Source organism: Callithrix jacchus, chromosome 17, assembly GCF_049354715.1.
Source record: "Callithrix jacchus isolate 240 chromosome 17, calJac240_pri, whole genome shotgun sequence".
NCBI classification, from domain to species: Eukaryota; Metazoa; Chordata; class Mammalia; order Primates; family Cebidae; genus Callithrix; species Callithrix jacchus.
In genome coordinates, this window is record NC_133518.1 from 72,617,980 (window position 1) to 72,638,947 (window position 20,968).

Below are 20,968 nucleotides of genomic sequence, written 5' to 3' on the forward strand. Positions count from 1 at the left end.
CACAGAACCATCATTTTTGAGTCTGGAATAGGGCCATACCCTGTCCATTCCCCAGGCTTCAGCCCAGTGGTTTGCATCTTGGCAAACTTCTAAATCAAAAGGATGGGTAAGGAAGGCACTGCTAACCTTCCCCTGTCTCCCAGACTGCAAAAGCTTCTGTTCTCCACAGTGGGAACATACATTCCTTTCCTCAGAGTGCATCTGTATACCATAATGTATAGGGGAGGGCTCTTGATGTTTGACCTCTCTGAATCTCAATGCTCTTCCTTTGTTTATATGTCCTTATCTTTGTAGTCACTAATCCTAGGCTCAGGCAGAGAATTTATCTTCTTGAGTTTTGCTGAGCTCGAAATCACTAGAATCATAACCACTTGAATTACAATCATTCAGCCTAAAGAGTGTCTGATAGAAAAGCGGTCTACCTCTCCTCCACCTTATTTTTCTAGATATGCCAGTTTCAACTCAAAACATCCTATGTGGGATTTATCAAAGTCTTCAAGAGGTAAGTATCACACTTCATCATTCCCAACTTTTCTTACTAAATTCCCTAAGGTCTTCTGAGATTTACCAGGAGAACCTTTAACTGACTGTTCACTAAGTCATTTTAAAGGTTGCCACCTTAGGCTGCATTATGTGGTCTGGCTGCTCTCATTCTTTCTGAGACTTGAGTTTTCCTTCTCATCCGCTCTTTCTCTTGCATTAGTGAAAAGTGTGAGTCTTAACTTCAATTTCAAAAACTGCTATCCCATAATAGCACTCCACTACTGAATGCCCACTAGCTGTCACTAGTTGGGAGGGTCTCTTCTGTCTTTCTCCACTTGTCTATCTGGATACCACCACTGGACAAGGACAACCTCTCTCCCTCCACAGACTCTGCTTCTTCCTGGTACAAACCAGTCTGTGCCCATCAAGACTCTCCGTTCCTAGGGTCACCCTAGTCCTGCCTACCCTGCCCCTCTCAATTTCCTCTCTGGCTTTCTCAGAGCATGACAGGGGCTCTCAATATTACGTATTCCACCACACCTTCCCTTTGGTCCACCCTGATTCTGCCCACCACACCTTCCCTTTGGTCCACCCTGATTCTGCCCACCACACCTTCCCTTTGGTCCACCCTGATTCTGCCCACCACACCTTCCCTTTGGTCCACCCTGATTCTGCCCACCACACCTTCCCTTTGGTCCACCCTCATTCTGCCCACCACACCTTCCCTTTGGTCCACCCTCATTCTGCCCACCACAGCCACACTCATTTTTCTAAAGCAAAGTTTATTTCATGAAAACTAAAGCATCAGCAGTAAATAAGGAAATAAATATAAAAACATAACTATAACAAAATAACATTTAAAATAGTACATGATATATAATCATATAAAAATAAAGGGACAAAGGGTGACGCTTGTTTCTTGATATTTCATTTGCTGTGACCATCTTTCTCTGTTGACGAAGTGCCTGTAATACTTCAGGTATAGTCTTAGTCCCCTATTTTTTTGTGGGACAGTTCCTTTTTTTCCTTGAATCATCATAAGAGTTTTTCTGTTTTCTGATGCTACTGTGCCTCATGCCTTTATTCTTAGGCTTCCAGAATCTCCCTTACTCCTGCCTTCCCCAAACTTTGTCCTTCAGGCCTTTCTTCACTAAAGCTTTCACCATGCCTGCATGTTTCTTCCTCCTCTAACCTCAGATGACTTATCTTTTCATATCTGATTTCACCAACAAAGATTATTTCAGTAACTGGATTAAATATCTATGTTTTAAGAAAATCCTCACCAAACACTGAGCTGGAAAAATGAAATTTCAGAAATAAAGTTGGACTGGAACTTTGGCTGTATCATTAGTTAAAATATCATATAAGACTCAGCTGACTCATAAATAGAAACAGGGCTTTTTCTTTGCCCTCAAACACTGAGCATACACACTGACAGTCCTTTAGTTACTTCCCACTTATTTCTATTTTATGTATCTCAGCAGAATTCCAGAAGTCAGACAGGAGAAGAAACATCCAAAGTGGAGTTTTATTTTAGCAAACACTCGTGAAGACCTTACTGGGTCCAAATCAATACAGTAGTAAAATACCAGTAGGAAGCGTCTCGGTGATCTATTTAGAAGCCTTATCCGAAGCTGGATAATGAGATCTTGAACTTACACCTGCCCCCTTTGTTTCATCAGGAAAGCAACACCTCAGCCCTGCTTGTAATTAGGTGTAATTATTTTCTTACAAAAATAATCAGAGTGATTTAACCAGTGATCTGTTTTCAGTTTTGATAATTCAAACTGCTGTTCCGCTTATGTAGCGAGGTCTGGCAAAGGGTGGGATGAGAAAGTTCATGTGTTTAATTTCTTAAAGCTCCTAAGTTTCTGTGAGTTCCATTCTTTTCTGCTGATTTAGTCCCATCACTATACCTGCACTGCAATTACTGGCAATATAAGAACTATGTGGGTGTAAGGTAGTTTTCTTCAGAAGAAAAAAAATTCTATCTGGCTTATGGCTTAGTAGTTCAGTAGAGATGGGTGAGATTAGCAGAGCCCAGCCAATCATTCCCTGATGAGGTGAGCTCAATCTAGTGTCCCAGAAAAAGAAGCTGGTAACGAGGGAGTGGTAGAACATTCTGGAAATGGACTCCTACAAAACTAAGATTGCCATACATTTATGTAGTACCTAATGCATGAATACTGCATGCTACAGAAACGGATGGCAGGACTTGGAGCCAAGAAAGCCTGGTTTCCATTAAAGCTCTGACCCTCCTAGTCCTGCGCTTCTTTGTAAATTTCTTAACCTCTCTGAGCCTCATCTTTCTAGTTTTTAATAAAGGGATGGATAGTTTTTAATGGACTTAAATAGTTTGCTTACCATGCAGTAAGTTCTGCAGATACAAGTTGTTAATCAATGAGCTTCTCAACTCAAGGCCCAACATTAGTGGACTTACACCTGGGCAGACATAGTAAATGTGTGCTTTGTCTTATGGTAACCCAGATAACAGTATTAGACTTAGGGATATTTATCAGTTCCTGTGCCCTGAAACAGAGCTTCAAAGGGACATTTCAAAGCCTCATAGAATGCATCCCATAACAGTTCTGTCGTTAATCAACTGAGGAGTCCTGAAGGGGAAAGCAAATGAGAAAAGAAAAAACAAGCTCATATTTACTGATAACAGTTCTAGGCTCTGGAATAGGCATTTTACGTATTTCCTATAATCGTTATAGCCACCCAGAGAGCTACATTAAAAATCCCTTTTTAATCTCTTTGTGCATCAGAGAGATAAATCATCTTGCCCAAAGCCACACAGCTAAAATATGGCATAGACAGAAATTTACTTGTTTGTCTGATTTAATGTTTTTTTTTTTTTTTCCTTTTCACTAAATCCTACTGCTCTTACCTTTAGGAAACTTAGCATCTTACTAATAGTGAAGTAGAAATCAATTATAAAGATTCAGTTAATAATACTGGGCCGGAATAATTACATCTTAAACAGCAGATTGTCAGTAATATACACAGTTAATATCAGACATAAGAAAGGAAGACACCAAATGAAAGCTTATAGCACTAATTTAGAGAGGAGATTGAAGTAAACATCTAGGTAATTTTGGTTCAAATGGATTATTCTGGAAACATGGAGGTAAAGGAAGGCCTTCTTTTTTAGTAGGAAGTTGTCAGACAATACCAAGTTGTTATTTAAAAGCAAAAACTCTGTGGTCCACAGTTTGAATGTTTCCACTGTGAAAATTTGATTTAACATAATAAATGACTCAGTAATTACTCACCAAATCGTGTGCCTTGAAACAACATCTCCATTTAAGAACAGATAGTACATTGATTTGACAAACAAGAATGGTAGCGCTCTATCTCTACAGACCAGAGATGTTTTCATACTGCTAGCGTACCTTATTTCTTTATTTTTAAAATTAAAACATACAATAGGAAAAATGACTGGGCAGTGAGCTAACATAGTAATTTAACTGTGAATTGTTGCTTGTATTGCCATCACCATAGGAGAAATCACAAGAACAACAATAGCCATGCCCATTCCAAACATCATAGGGCTGCTGGGTGATAAATTAGCATAAGTATGACTATGTATAAATGCTCTCCTCACTCCTTTATGGCAAAAATGATTCAAATCAGCCAAGCACTCAGTATAAAATAATGGTTTCAAAGGGAGTTTTAAATCTGAATGCTAGTGTCAAAAATAACACAAGAGATAAGATATAATGTAATTAGAATTATATTATAATTATTATAATTAATATTTAATTCCAAAATTAAATAATAAAATTTGGGAAGCTAAGAGAAGAGGCTAGGAAAGGATTTGTGTGTTAAATTCTTCCTTTTGCATGGATGAACTCAACAGATACTAGTTTATTTTTTAAAGATATCAGAAAATTGTAGGTTCAATTACATTTTATAAGCCTTAAGGGTAGTAAGGGGCTGAAACCAGCTTGCACCGACTTCTAAGGGCCAATTGTGCACAGCTTTTTTTTTTTAGCTGTGTGTTTAGTGATATTATGGCAGTAGTTTGAAATCATTGGCCATGGTGTTGATATCTATGCCATCAAATTGGAAAATGCTATAAATCAGACACTTTAAAAAATTTCAGAGAGCCTGTTAAATACACCTAATCTTCCTAAAAATTACTATTAATAGAAGTGTATCTTCACAGTCACTTCCCCAATGTGAAAAAAGACACACTTAAAGAAAAAAAAACATATGGAAATCGAGAGAATAAAACAGATAGATATTAGAAAATAGTAGTACAACAACGCCTAACAACATAATGTGAGTGGAAAAGAGGGAGAGGCAAATGTTTCAGGCACAGGAGATAGCAAAGATCTGGAGACAAAGACGGAGATGTGTCTGAGACATGGAAAGCAGCCTGGTGTTGACAGACAGTAGTTCAGAGAGACTGATTGGGTAAACAGCCGGATCAGGGTGGCCTTTTATGTCACACTGTGGAATTCAGCTTTCTTCTTAAGGGGCCATGGGAAATCTCTGGATGCTTTAGGCAGCATAGAGAAATAATGAGATTTGGGTTAGATGAAGATTTTCTGGACTAGAGAATGGAAGAGTTGAGGCAGAGGATTGTGAAAGAGTGGCAGTAAAAAGCCCTCCCTTCCTGCCAGCCACTGGTATGAAGCTGGTGTATACTCCTAGAAGAGTCATGGTCATAAAGTGTACTCTGCTATTTATTGAGCAGTAAATAGGAGATTCCTGTTTGGTGATGATATGCAGGGCATCCTGGCTCAGGGGTATTTGGGGATGATACCAAAGTTTATGGTTTGGCAATGGAATTATTGTGGTGCTCCTGTAAAGGGAAGAATTGAATTGCAGTGGGCTTTGAGTATGTTGAATATGACCTGTCTGTGATAACTCAGTGCATAAGGCCAGAAAACAGTAAGATATAGAGGTCTCAAAGTCAAGTGGGAAAATTTGGGTGGGATATAGAAATTTGAGAGTCATAATTACACAGATAGCATATACATTGCAACTGAAGACAAAATTTTGGAAGTCTTCAGTACAGACAATATGTAAATAGTTATAGAATTAGATGAGATTTCCTAGACACCCTTTAATAAGAGCAGAAACAGATATAGAACAGAATCCTAAAGAACACTAAAGTTTAAAAGTTGGTTGCAGGAAGGGACTTTTGCAAAACGTCTCTTTATATTCAACACCTAGCATAGCATTCTGCTCAAAGCAGGCATCAGTTAACTATCTAGTAAATGAGCAGATAAAGAAAAAGAAAGACAAAGACAAAGAAAGATGGGATCAGAATATAAATCACAGGAGCAGAAGTAGATTATTATACTATGAAGCTGGTAAAGCTGAAGCTTCAGGGCTTCTCACTGTACAGGCCTTTTCCAAGTTCCTTCCCTATAACTATATTTAAATTTATAATTTCAAACTTTTATAAAAGAGGGTCCACCAAATTGTAAAAATCAAATGTGATGTTTGAGACCTACTGCTCAGAAAAAAGTTCTTTCAAAATAACGCTGCACATTGACAACGCACCTGTAACCCAAGAGCTCTGATGGAGATGTACAAAAATATTAATGTAGTTTTTATATCTGCTAACACAGTATCTATTCTGAAGCCTATGAATCAAGGAGTCATGTTGGCTTTCAAATCTTATTTCAGAAATGCATTTCATAAGGCTGTAGCTGCCATAGGTAGTGATTCCTCTGGCAGATCTGGGCAAAATAAACTGAAAACCTTCTGAAAAGGGTTTATTATTATGGATGTCACTAAGAACATTTGTGATTCATGGGAGAAGGCAAAATATCATTAATGAGAATTTGGAAGAAGTTGATTTCAACCCCCATGAATGACACTAAAGGGTTCAGAAGTTCAGTGGCGGAAGTAACTGCAGATGTGGTGGATATATAGCAGATGTAGTGCGAGAACGAGAATTGGAAGAGGAGCCTGAAGATGTGACTGAATTGATGCAATCTCATAAAAAAAAAAAAAACTAACACGAGAAGTTGCTTCTTATGAGTGAACGGAGGCCATGGTTTCTTTAGATGGATTTTACTTCTGGGAAAGATGCTGGCAACATTGATGAAATGACATCAAAGGATTTAGAATATTATATAAACTTAGTTGACAAAGCAATAGCAGGGTTCGAGAGAATTGACTCTAATTTTGAAAGAAGTTTTGTGGAGAAAATGCTGTCAAACAGCATTGTGTACTACAGAAAAATCTTTGGTGAAAGGAAAATTCAACTGACGGAGCAAACTGCATTGTTTTCTTATTTTAAGAAATTGTCATAGCCACCACCATCTTCAGTAACCACTACACCGATCAGTCAGCAGCTGTTAACATCAAGAAAAGACCCTCTATCAGCAAAAAGATTATGACTCACCACAAGCTCAGATGATTGCTAGCATGTTTTTGAGTAATAATAAGGTGTTTTAACTTGAGGTATGTATATATTTCTAGATGTAATGCCATTATCCACTTTGTAGATGACACTATAGTATAAGCATAACTATTATATGCACTAAGAGGCCAAAAAACCATGTGACTCCTTTATTGCAACATTTGCTTTATTGCAGAGGTCTGGAACTGAGCCCACAATATCTCTGAGATATGCCTGTGTTACTTTGAAATTAAAAAAAGGATTTCTTCAAACAATGCTCACTTCAAAGGTAATAAACATGGATATTTTAATATACTTAAACGCAATATGACTAACAACAATACTAGTAATGATACTATGTATTAAAAGCCATATAAAACAGCCATTGCTTACATTAATAAACAAGAATAAAGGAGAATAAATGTACAAATATCTGTATAAAGAAGTTAGTAAAAAGAGAAAGTAAATTTGAGAAGAATCGTAAGGGAATAATCAAATTAACACAGAAATCGGTTTCTTAGAAAATAGAACAGCAGCTGAATTAGTAAGTAAACCTAAGAGCTTATTTGGAAAACCAAGTGAAACAACGCAGGTAACCCCGTGCTTACCCAGTCAACTAAATTGAAAATGGGGATGGGTAAAGAAAGAAGTGTGTATACACAGAATTAGAAGGAAGAAATAACCATTAATACAGAGAGGCGATCATGGGAATTTTAAAAGGACATTGTGCAAAACTCTCTTCAGATAAATTTGAAATGGGTAATTGTCGAGGAAAATACAAACTACTAAAATTAAGCCTGAGAGATACAGAAGACTTCTGCATGTGCAAACATGCAAGATATAGAGAAACTTTTAAAGATTTCTCCCTCAAAGCAGTGCCAGGCACAGATGGTTTCTCGGGTGAATTCTTTCAACCTTCAAGGAACAGAAACTTCAATACTATTTAAATTGGTCCCAAGCAGAGAGATAAAAGGAAATCTTCCAAATTATTTTTCAAAAGCCAACATAACATTGATTCCAAAACCTTAGAATAAGAGCACAGAAAACAAAACTTGAGACAAATCTGAGTTATGAATATCAGAGTTGAAGTTCCAGAAAACATGAAGGAGTCCTGAGTCACTTTAGTTCAACTTCTTAAAAATGCCAGAGGAGTTGGGCACATCCGTCATCATTCACATAAAATAATTTGTATATAGTTTTCTTATACTAATTTGTAGATGCAAATATTTATTTTATGGCTAAGTGTGATTTAAGTCTTCTTTTAAAAGACTTTCTATAGCAACAAAAATAATAAAATATTAAAGTTCTTTTTGCACTCATTTGTTGCTGGGCCCCATTTTGAACTCTTTTGCAAGGATTTTCTCATTTAACCACTGCTAAAACTGAGTGAGAGTTACTATCATTATTCTCCTCTAAATATGAGAAACTTGAGCCTCAGCAAGGGTATTTTAAGGCTGGGGGGTGGTACAGTTTTATTTTAGACCAAAGCAGTCTGACTCCGGAGACACTTCCCATTTTTCTAATGAATTTTAGTTTATACAATCACTGTCATCTGGCACCCTGAGGAAAGCTAGGTGCTGTGAAGACCCCCAAGTGCTGGAGAAAACATCTTTCCATAAGATGTAGGGATGACATTTATGCTCCCTTACAGGAAGCCTATCTGCTGTAACTGAGTAGTGAAAAGTACAGATTGGTAAAGGGCGAGGCTATCGATCAAAGTCAGGAGAGTAGAAACCAGAAGAGGGTGGGCTGAGATCAGTAAACAGCAAGGGGATGAGACAGTGACATTCACACCATTAGTAAAAAGACAATTGTGTGTAGATCTTAGGTCAGAGGACTTGGGCCATGGCACAACTGACGTAGTAGACTTTTAGATGCCTGTGCATATAGGTGTGTCTGCAAATAATGCCTGTGACTTTCAAAAGATTCTCAAAGAGAGATATACATCCACAAAAGGTTATACTTTACAGTGGGTTTGGAAAGCAAAGGAAGTGGCCTGGACAGCTGCCCACGTCCAAGCTGTGCCCACCTGGGGGAAGGGTACATGAAGCTCTAAAATCTTCTCCTCACCCATATATCTCAGGGGTCCCACCTCAGGTCCCTGTCATGCTGCTCTCTGCGATCTATTTCATGGATATGGCAATGGGGCCAGGGAATATTCTTGTATTTTAGCCTTTATGTCTGTGCTGCTGTGTGTTTGTCTATGTGTATGTATCAGGGGGATTTGCCCAGAGCCTGGAATATGCAAGTGTTCTGGTGGTTCCCTAACTTGTCCCGACACCCAAAGCAAATTTATCAGATTAAGAATGACTAACACAAGCAGGACACACACAGGCACTTTCTTCGGGTAGGAGGAGTCAGCTGTCCAAGACTGCATAGAGACAGATGCAGAGATACAAAGGATACAAAGGGGATAAAGGGCGAGTGTGCACTTCTTTCACCCATTTAAAATCACAGAGCTTCTCATACTGACCTGTGTCTTGCCAGGACTGATTATTCACTTACAGCTTCCATGTTCTGATGCAGTGCTTTTATACAGCGCCACCATTATTTGGGGTTAAAATGAAGGGGATGGCTGGATGCTCACAAGGGTTATCATGTAGGGTGGGTCATCAGGTAGAAAATTATCTCTTACTGAGGAAAATTTTCTTTTCAAACATTCTCAGTGTGAAACTTGATATGCATAGCCAGAGAAGGAGTGCTGTGTTGCCCATACAGCAAAAATTAACCAATAGAGGTGGGGCGCACAGTGTCTTTCTTTTAGCCAATACCATAACCTGCTTGGAAATAACGGAGCTGGGAGCAGGAGAGAAGAAGGTGTTGCAAAAAGCAACAGGAGGAAAAGAATCCAAGCAAAAACAAAATTGCCTACACTAAGAGGATAAATAAAAAACCATAGGAATTACTTATTGGTATAGTCTCAAAGGCCTTATAAAAAGTAACTCTTTGATTTACCTCCCTTTTTTCATGTAGTGCTGCCAGTCAGAATTAAAAATGGGCCCATGAAACCAGCGAGACTGAGACAGACATAAAGAATGCTTCAGAGGCTCCAGTTTTTAAGTGCTTTTCACTTAATTGTCCATGGTTGCCAGCTATGGAGGGATGGAGAAAATGAGCATATAGGGCTGGCTTGAAATACTTGCAGAATATCTCAAGACGGAGCACTGTGCGCTGTGCGTGCCGATGGCTACTCTCTGCACTGCAGCTCTGCCCTTACACTGTTATTCTCGTTCCAACTGTGCTTATGCCAAGACTCAGATGTTGTGGATTGTTAGAGCAGGGAACATTTTGCAGAGGTCTATTAGTGTAATTTTCTCCAGCAATATCAATGATTCCAAACTTTTTGATGTTGCCTTGCTTGGACATACTTCTGAAAGTGGGGATGGGGAATAAAACTTCTCCCCTCTGCTTCAGTGCAGCTCTTTCATATTGGTATAGCTCTCTGCCTCTTTGGTGATATAACACACTGATTCATATGCAGTAAATGTTCATTGCATATCTACTATAACAATGATCTTACCACAATAATGATGTAAAATGATCACAAATCATCATGCTGTGCAAGAAGGAGTGATTATTGTGTCTGGAATCGGCTGGAACACAATTAAGTGACTCTGCTGATCTTGGCTGGGCTCACTCATGAGTCTGTAGTTTGGCTGGCTGGCTGTGGACTGATCCAGAATGGCTTTGGTTGGGACATCTGGGATAAATTGGCTCTCCTCAATGTGCCTTTTATTTTCACTGGGATAGCCTCACCGTGTTTTTTCATTGTGATGACAGAGACTCAATAAAGCACCTAGAGACACATAAAGCCTCTACATGCAGGCCCAGAATTGGGACACCGGCCTTTCTGCCACATTCTCCAGGCCAAAGTGAGACACAGATTAGTTCAAATTCAAAGCATAGAAAAGTAGACCCTCTCAGTTTAGTGAGAAAAACTGCAATGTCACATGGAACAAAACAAGGACAAGGAGATGCCTGAAAACCAAGTCATCATTGTGATGTACTACACACACTGTATGCCACGCCAGTCAGGTGTTTGTAGAAACCCAAACTTTCTTTTACCCCAAGCCTCTTTTCCTTTCTAGCAAGTGACACACGTTGTCTCCAGCCCATCCTTGTTGCTAGGAAGAAAGAAAATCCTATTTCACTCTGTCATTCTCGTGTTTTCTGGCTGTTTGTGGGAAGCAGGAGTGATGTAAATGAATATAGCAGGAGCTCTTTTATTAAACCTTGTAACCTGAGCTTAAGGCAGAATGACACTGAACCCCACAGGGTGGGGATGCTGTTGATGCCCTGGTCAGACCCCCTTTTCTGAGCTGGTGAACCTATTCCCCAGCTACCCCGAGTGTTGGCTGCTAATGGCTCAGACTTGCCCCCCTTTTCAGGAAATTGCCTTCATTCATGCAAAGGCTGCCTTGCTCCAGAGTTATGCACATACCCCCACTCCTAACCCTAGCAGGCTTTAGCCAATGATGAAATGAAACGGCTATAGAAGAGGCTGCCATTTAACCTCAAGGGGGAGCCAACTCAGTGGTGGTTTGGTCCAGTGCACCCTACTGGATCGCGTGAGGCTAATCCTTAACTGAAACTACATTCTTGCTCAACTCCTTCTCCTGCCCAGTCCTAGTTACTGCGCTCCCCTTCTCCTGAGAGCACCCCATCAATAAATCGTGCGCAACTGAACACCTGTTTTGGATCTGCTTCTAGAAACCCAAACTAAGATAACTACAACATATGTCAAAGCGAAAAAGGCATTCTCTTCTTTTTCAAAGACCAACTTGTAGCTCTGGCGCGATCGAGGTGGTTTCTAGTTAAGGGGAAGCAGTGCCCAACAGGCTATGGAGGTGATGTCTGGCTGAGCAGTGTGATGCCTAAGTGTTTAGAATTGCCAGTATCCCCTACAAATCACCCTGAAAACTTTCAGACAACGGATGTGACTTGGGGAAAATAGAGAAGGAAATCCTGTGTAAGTAAGAGAAAAGAAATCAGTACCATTGGGATTGTTCATTGTTGATGTGATACTAACTATACTATACTAATAATCCAATTCAGTAAAATCCAGTAAAACTTGAATTACACTGGTATCCTTAGTAAGCCCAGTAGTTTTGTTTTACGTTTGCTGGACTAAAGCACATGTCTCTATGACGCCTAACTGTAAAGACATATTGGAGTACATAATATGTCGAAAGAGCTGCTTCCTGTCTCCAAGTCACCACAGGGGCCTCAGAAAACCCCTGTGCAATTAGCAGTATTAGGTCTTCTATTAAGGAATACTTAAGCTTTGATATTTTTGTCAACCTTCTAACTAGTATTTTGCCTCAGTTTTTATCCTCTAATTCATAACCCAAACTTTGGTCAGATTGATCTTATAAAAGGTAATTCTTATCTTGCTACTGCTCTGATTAAATTCTTTGTACAAGTTAAAATTCAAACTACTTACTGTAGCATAAAAGGCATTTACAGACATGGTCTCCATTGCATTTCTTTCCTTTTTTTTTGATATATATATTTTATTGTACTTTAGGTCCTGGGGTACATGTGCAGACCGTGCAGGATTGTTGCATAGGTACATACATGGCGATGTGGTTTGCTGCCTCCATCCCCCCATCACCTGTATGTGGCATTTGTTGCCATGTTATCCCTCTCCAACCTCCCCATCTCCTGCTGTATCTCCCCTAGCTATTGTATTTCTAGTCTGCTCCTTCTTCAGTTTTGCAGGGTCTAGACTGAGCTGGCAGTTTGCTGAGGAGGCCAGGAGTCTTGCCTGGTGGGCCTGCACACATGGTTTTCATTGGCTTGATGTATCCTTCACATTCTGTGGCTAGTAAACTTCTAATCATCTTTCATGGTTTACCTTTACCCTCTTTTTGTGTAGTATCTCCTGGTCATATTAATGTCATTTTTACCTCAGGATAAATTATATACTCATTATATTCATTCTGGGCACCCAGGGCACACTGAACCTACATCTATCATCGAAATTCATTGATGGATGAATGAATTAGAATGCATAATTCTAAAATATCTTCCCAAGCTCTGAAAGCACCTTAAACAAACACCAGCTACACAAAATGGTTCAAGAGCAGTAAGCCAAACAGACTTTCCATAAACTTCAGGCCACAATGACATTTTTATTCATAAAAGATAGATGTTGTTATTACTGCAGAGAATTCTTGCCCCCCCCAGTATCCCTCCTTGATGCTACTTGCAATATGATGTCTGAATTGCAGAACTTAGAAGAGTTGTCTTATCTTTTGAAAAGAATAGATAAACAATGTATTATATACAATCAAGCTCAAGGTAAAAACCCAGGCCCATTTTCCTTATTTATATATTTTATTATCTTCCCACTTTAGATCACAGGTGTAAGAAGCTTTAGTGGTTTCTCTTCAGGGTTCTAGAATAGTTTGTGTGTACGTGGAGGAAGGAGGAGCTCTGGTGAGAAACAGCCCATGTCCCTCAATAATAGTTATAGTTCCCAAATGGATCTGAAGATGAAAATTTCTTAAAGAATACTGCCCATATATACTCTTAATGTCCAGCATCAAGTCACCAAAGTTGAATAATCAACAAAGAAACACAAAACCTTATTAATAAATGTGGGAGGGTGATGGATTATACCTCTAGTTATATATTTCTGTGGATCTTTAGTTTCAGTGTGCATAAGAATCACTCAGGGGACTTTATACAAATATCTGTTCTTAAGCTTAAGGCTGAGTGCAGTAAAGGAATCTGTATTTTAAATAACTCTCTCAGATTATTGTCATGTAGGAGGAGCTTTCACTATGTTTTGAGCACTCCCAGCTCTAACTACTCGCTAACCACAAAAATTACAGGAAAATTGAGGAAGAAGAAATCAGAATATTATCCTTACATAAAGCGATGTGAGGTTAGATCAAATCACGGTCTAACATTGCATTGCTTTGTGCAAGGATGATAATCTGATTATCATAGTCAGTCATTTAATTCTATTTCTTCTATAGACCTTCATCTTATTTGCCTATCTCTGACTTAGTTATACTCAGCTGATTTGAAGAACCTATATTCTTGGTCAAATGTAACTCTACTTATTTCACAATGTCGCCCATGCAAGAGAGTGAGACAGAGAAAAGCTTGAACCCACAGCCATGCTGACTGACCTTGCCTCTGACTCTGAGCATGACTGTGGCTTCATCAAGCTAAGCTTCCCATTTAAAACAATTATGAAATATGAGCAACAAAATAAAAGGCATGTATAATCTGTATATCACTTTGGGTAGTATGGATATTTTAACAATATTGATTCTTGTAAATCCATCAATACAGGATATCCTTCCATTTATTTGCGTCTTCCTCAAGTTATTTTATCAGCGTTTTATAGGTTTCAGTACACAAATCTTTCACATCCTTGATTTTTTTTCTTAAGTATGTTACTTTTTTCTTTGACATGCAAATTTTATTTCCCTTGGATATATACACAGAAGTGGGGTTGCTAGTAGTCCTATTTTAATTTCTTAAGAAACCTCCACAGTGTTTTTCATAATGGCTGTACAATTTTTTTTTTTTTTTTTTGAGACGGAGTCTTGCCCTGTCGCCAGGCTGGAGCACAGTGGCACAGTTTCGGCTCACTGCAACTTCCGCTTCCCAGGTTCAAGTGATTCTTCCGCCTCAGCCTCCCGAGTAGCTGGGACTACAGGCGTGTGCCAAATGCCCCACTAATTTTTGTATTTTTAGTAGAGATGGGGTTTCGCCATGTTGGCCAGGATGCTCTCGACCTGTTGACCTTGTGATCCACCCTCCTCGGCCTCTCAAAGCGCTGGGATTACAGGCATGAGCCACTGCGCCTGGCCCAAATTTTCATCTTTACCAACAGTGTACAGCGTTCCCTTTTCCCCACATTCTTGCCAATACTTGTTATCTTTCTTCTTTTGGGTAATAGTCATTCTAAAGGTGTGACATGATATCCCATTGTGGTTTTGATTTGCATTTCTCTGATGATTAGTGATGTTGATCACATTTGCACACAATGGCCCACTGGCCATTTGTATGTCTCATTTTGAAAAATACCTGTGCAGGTCCGTTACAAATTTGCATGTTATCCTTACACATGGGCCATGCTAATCTCTGTATCATTCAAATTTTAGTATATGTGCTGCTGAAGTGATCACAAGTATTTTATTATTTTAAGTACTAATGTAAATAGGATTTTTATATTTTTTAGATAGGTTATTTTTGATACAAAGAAACGAAACTAACTTTTGTATCCTCTAATTTCACTAAATTCATTTATTAGTTCTAACAGTTTTTTAATGCATCTTTGGGAGTGTCAACATGTAGAATCATGTCATCTGCAAACAAAAATAGTTTTACTTGTTCCTTTCCAATTTGGATGACTTTTATACATTTTGTTGACTGACGCTTTTGTTAGTACTTTCAGTACTATGTGAAGTGGCAAGAATGGGAACCCTTGTCTTGTTTCTAATCTTAGGGAAAAATATTTCAAATTTTCACCATTGAGTATGATGTTAATTGCAGCTTTGTCACATATGGCCTTTATTTACCCTCTCTTTTCATAGGTCTCAGGCCTGCATCATGGCCTGAGGGTTCTCTCTGTCTAGTTCTGCTTCCTTTCCCATTTATATGTCACAGGAGGTACTCAAAATAAACCCATTTCACTTCTAACTCTATCTCAGTATCTGTTTTCTGGAGGCCCAATTGACGTGACCCACCAATTACTGCCTCAATTCTTGGTTCCCTTTTGTAAGAAAATGTCCCGAAATAGTTGTTGAATTCCCTATGTGTAAGTCCTCTCCTCCCATTGGCTTTTAATTCACTTCAATCACACTTTAACAACCCCACTACCACTTGCTACACGTACACAAATGCATGTACTACTTGGAAAGTGCTCTCTTCAACATCATTACAGAGTACTTCTCCATTGTTAAGTCTAAGGATCAATTCTCAGCCATCAGCTGATTTGCCAGAGTTAATCACTCTCTCCACCTTGATTTGATGTGCATTTTTCACTTGACATCCAGGACTTTCTCTCTCTCTCTCTCTCTCTCTCTCTCTCTCTCTCTCTCTCTCTCTCTCTCGTTTCTTCCCTCTCTTCCCCTGTCTCTCTGTCCTTGTGCCTCTTATTCTCACTTCCACTCTCACCCTTTTTATCCTCATAGCATAGTGGCAACTCCTAAGTATTTCATTAGGATTCTTTTTCTTAAGATGAGAGTGCCCAGAGCTCAATCCTTGGACTTCTTTTCTTGCTTTATTGACATTTTCTAGGCGATTTGAGTCCAATGAAATGCTGATAACTTCCAACCAACTGAGCCCTCTCTTTCCTCAAACTCCACACTCATATGGCCATGTGCTCTCCACTTGGAGGTCTGAAAGACCCCTCAAACTTAAAATGTCCCATCTTCTTTCTACTCCTCAGCTCTCCCCCTCTTAGGCTATGATAGTTACATCTTTCAAACTGCTCAGGCCCCAACCCTTCAAGTGACTTTTTCTCACCGTCTGCATCTAATCCTGTTAGCACTACCTTCAAAATATCCAGACTGTGTCCAGAATTGGTCCATTCTTTACCTCCTCTACCAATACTCTTCTGGTCTGAGACACTGTCATTTCTCCCCTGGGTAATCAGTCACCTTTCCTAGACTCACTTCTTGCCCCTGTCTGTAGTCTATTCTCAGTAGAACAGCCAGTGAGAGCTTCCAAAAGTGCAAATTGAATCATGTTACTTCTCTACCCAAAATGCTCCACTGGTTTCTAATTTTATTTAAAGTCAAAACCAGTGTCCCTACCAAGGCCCATAGGTCCCCCAATATCCTCGTCTTCCAACTCCTGATGTCTTCTCCCATAACACTCTCCTTCAGCCACATTGCCTTCCTTGCCATTTTCCCAATGCACCAGGAATCCTCCTGCCATAGGGCCTTCTCCTTAGCTGTTCCTCTGACTCCTTTTTCCATGAGAACAATCCTTAACAGCCTATGTATTGACACTACAACAGCACCACTCCCTAATTCTTCCCCTTCATCTCTTCGACTTATAACACTTATTACTATTTAGCCTACTCTAAAATGATCTTACTCATTACATTTACCCTTTATTATCTATTGGTAGTTTATTGATGGGTAAATATATCAGATTGAATGATTATTCTATTGAATAATTAAATATTCTATTGAATTTATTGAATGAAATTATTCTTCCATGCTGAAAGCATGTACCCCAGATTAATAATGCACAAAATGGTTCAAGTACAGGGAGAAGTAAGCTGCATGCAAGCAGGGACATTTGGCCCTTTCCTTCTCTTACATATCTAGTGTCTGGTATGTAGTAGATGCTTAGTAAATATTTAGTGTAATGAATGAAACGTTGTTAACCTAAGGGCTCTAATCAAGATGGCTAAATAGCAGATGAATATGGCCAAAGGGGTCTGACCAAAGACTCTTCCACTAACGCATAGGTCATGGGCTTGTCCCTTCTATTTGGCCTCGTCACCTCCAACGAAATGTCCTCAGCAGGCAATATCTGTTGTCTGTCTAGCTTTTTATAACATAATTTCTTGACATATTATTAGTCTGGCATTAAACACACCTGAAGCTTCTAAATAAAGTAATACATATTTTGCCGTGTCTATTGGTGATTTAAGAAATAATGGCCTTTCCTCATTACTGTCAGATGCATAAAATTTGCCAGAAGTAAAGACATCATAAATGACAATGTAGTAAGTGCATTTGTTTTATGTTGAAAATTGTACAACTTTCAAAATTCAAGAGCATTTAGCACAATTTTGAAATAATGATAATGATATCACATTTTTTTAGGGATGAAGTAAGGATTAGATGAATCTACATGTGGAAGCCTTGGTCTGTTTCTGGAACATAGCAGGACTTTCACACATTAATGTCATTTCATTCCCAGAGGAATAAAAAAAAAATCTGTACTACTCCCTACCCCAAACCTTTATCCCATGCTCTTCCTTCTGGGGAGGCTTTGTTAGGATGATAATTTATTTCATTGCACATGTCCTTCCTTTTACATTTGTTACCAGTAATTATACATCCTCCATATTTTATCCTTGAAGCATGCTAGGGGCTACCTGTGTATTTCTCTGTTGCTTCCTTACTTTGAACTTGGTATTATAGTGGAGCCCATTCATTTGTTTATTCATTCATTTAGTCCTAATATACATATTTACTGTGAACCTACTCTGTGTCTGGCTCTGCGCCAGATGAAAATGCAAAGATACAGTGGACGTCTTCCAGGGTTTTCTAGTCTAGAGGAGGAAAAAAGGCAGACAACATAGGTACATGAAACATTTCAGACATCATAGAAGAATTACAAAATGCAGTAAAGACCTCAAGGAATTCAAAAACAAAAATTGAAATTGCCTGATTCTGTCTAGGGCTGTCATGAACACTCAGAGAAAGCCTGATCTGAACCACAATTGGAAGAGTAAGCGCTTTGCCACAGTGATCAAGACTGGGAGTGCTGGAGAGGGGAGAGGAAAATGAAGGTAAAGGTATGTTAGTATGAAAATTGGTCACCTGGGGAATGTCCAGTGTGGCTAAAATTTGGGGAACATGCAGTGTGGTCTGGACAGGTTTGGAATACCATCTAGCATTTTTTGCTTTTCTTTGGGCAGTAGGACAAAATAATCTCTGAACTATTGCTTGGCTATTTGTGCCAGAAATTTTAATTATTGATGATATCTATGTCAACAGTCATATTTATCTTTCAAAACGTACTATATGTAAGGATCTCCTTGTGCTATATAGTAAGGGTGGTGACGAAGTGTCATAAATATAGGGAAAGGCGGAGCGGTAATAAGAACATGAGAAAGCATCTGTGAATCAGAGGCTTCATTTTGAGGTTTTTCCCCAAAACAAAAAGGAGAAAACTAAAAACTTGACAGGTTACTTTTTTTCTAACAAAGAATGACTGTCTCTACTTTGGATTGCATGCTTTCTCAAGTTTGAGTTTAGAATATCCACTCTTTTGTGAACCTTTGCCTAAAGAGTCAGAGTAATGGTTAGAGGCGTTGTATTGTAATGTTTTACAGATATGTGGAGGTCTGTACTTGGAACTTCTCATTTTACATTCAGCCTTTCAGTGAAAGGTGAACACGAGGCTGACATTTTATAACGGCAAAACTTAGGGACCAGAGCTACAAGACGTGTTCAGAAGACAGGGATATGCGTCTTTTTTTTTTTTCTTCCCCCGTTTGTATTGCTCATGGTTCCTAGCACAAAGTTGGAGATGTGATAGACTCTTTAATACAGGTATTCTTATATGGCTTACCATGACAAAATCCACTTTGAATTTGATTTTCAGAGTACTTTTCATGGTAAAAAGGTTCATTTGTTCAGCTCTCAGCATGCTCTGACCTGAGAATTATAAACTAAAGGAGAAAATAATGATGAGCCAATAATTGCCTAAACTCCCATGGAGTCTTCTCATTAGAGCTGGGTTTGGTAACTTGGTGAGTTGTCATCGGCGAATTTAGTATTCACGTGTCAGACCTGGAATAATGCCAGATGCTTATCGCTTTCGTATGGGAGCATCCAAGAAGTCAGAAGAGGATCACAGGCAGAATGTTTGTTGGAGACAAGACCTTTTCTGTCTTCAGAACTTGGCAATAAGTAATTTTAAATAATAAGAATAAATTATTTGATTTCTGTGAATTTTAATTGCAAATGAAGTATGTGGGAGAAAATAGCCTCCTTCTGTAACTGGTTTTGACAAAGCAGCATTCACAAAGGGTCAACAGTTTTCTTTGAAATTGATGGTTGCTCTAATGCAGTTAATCAGTGTGAGATTATTATTTCTTCTTTCACACATGGGGTAACTGAAGTTCAGAGGGGTGGAGTGAGATACCCCATTCCACAAAACTTATAACTTCTGATTCCCAGTTCTTTGTTCATTTTATTAGGCCATGGGTATTTCCTTAAAGATGTTTCTCTGGGAATAAAATATCTTACAGATCTTCTAGAAATGGGGATCTTGGCTTTCTGAAATGAGATTATGTATGGGCCAGAACCCAGGAGATAGAACATGTGCTTTCTCAATGTGTTTTCAGCTTCCTTAGTCACATGATTCTTCATTACAAGTTTGTGGTATCTCTGATATTGAGTTAACTTTGACAATGGTATGAATAATGGTGGATGGGTGGTGCATCCAACTTTGAAGCACATGATGACTCTCTCTCTGCTTTATTCTTGTTTCCCAAGAGAAGGTAAACACTTCATTTTAGAGAAACTGGGCTCTAACCTAAAGGGGATGGGAGGGCAGAGCTACATTGTAACCTTTATCAATAAAAACACTTTTCTTAAAAGTCCACTTCTTCCTTCTTCTTGCCTTTGACAATTTTCTGTTTGAAGCAGCAAGGAACAGAGGAAAGCTAACATAGTTTATTCTTTGGATTTCTACTAGTTCAATTTTTAAAGTGTTAGTCTCTTAAATGTTTTCATAAAAGACCATGAAGGACCTCGGATCTTTGTCACGCCATTAATATGTAGGAGGAGGTATGTCTGGGTAAGAGCTGAATGATTAAGGTGCCACCAGAAGTCTCTTAGTTGTCATTAAATGTCACACCTATGAGCAACCACAAAATCTTCCACAAATGGCACTGCAAACAGAAATTTTTCTTAACAGTCTGCGTTTGTGAATCCTTTTTCCTTTCCAGTTTCCCTCTGAAGATCTGTTTCTTCCTTTGTGCTTGGTCTCTCAATTTCTCTTACAAACAGCACATACCTTTCTCTGTTTCTGCATCTTCATTTTCTTTCTCTTTTTTTTTTTTTGAGATGGAGTTTCGCTCTTGTTACCCAGGCTGGAGTGCAATGGCGCGATCTCGGCTCACCGCAACCTCTGCCTCCTGGGTTCAGGCAATTCTCCTGCCTCAGCCTCCCGAGTAGCTGGGATTACAGGCACGCACCACCGTGCCCAGCTAATTTTTTGTAATTTTTAGTAGAGACGGGATTTCACCATGTTGACCAGGATGGTCTCGATCTGTTGACCTCATGATCCACCCGCCTCAGCCTCCCAAAGTGCTGGGATTACAGGCTTGAGCCACTGCGCCCGGCCGCATCTTCATTTTCTATTAGTTTTTCAGAAGTGTATTTCCGTAAATAAAAG

General features: G+C 39.1%; 1 non-coding gene across 1 annotated transcript; it reads right to left on the reverse strand.

Moving 5' to 3' along the window:
* Nucleotides 1-14,893: 14,893 nt before the first annotated feature.
* LOC118149031 (U6 spliceosomal RNA) lies at nucleotides 14,894-15,000 on the reverse strand. Its single transcript, XR_004736201.1, has one exon. It is a non-coding gene; the product is annotated as a U6 spliceosomal RNA (small nuclear RNA).
* Between the last annotated feature and the right edge of the window lie 5,968 nt (nucleotides 15,001-20,968).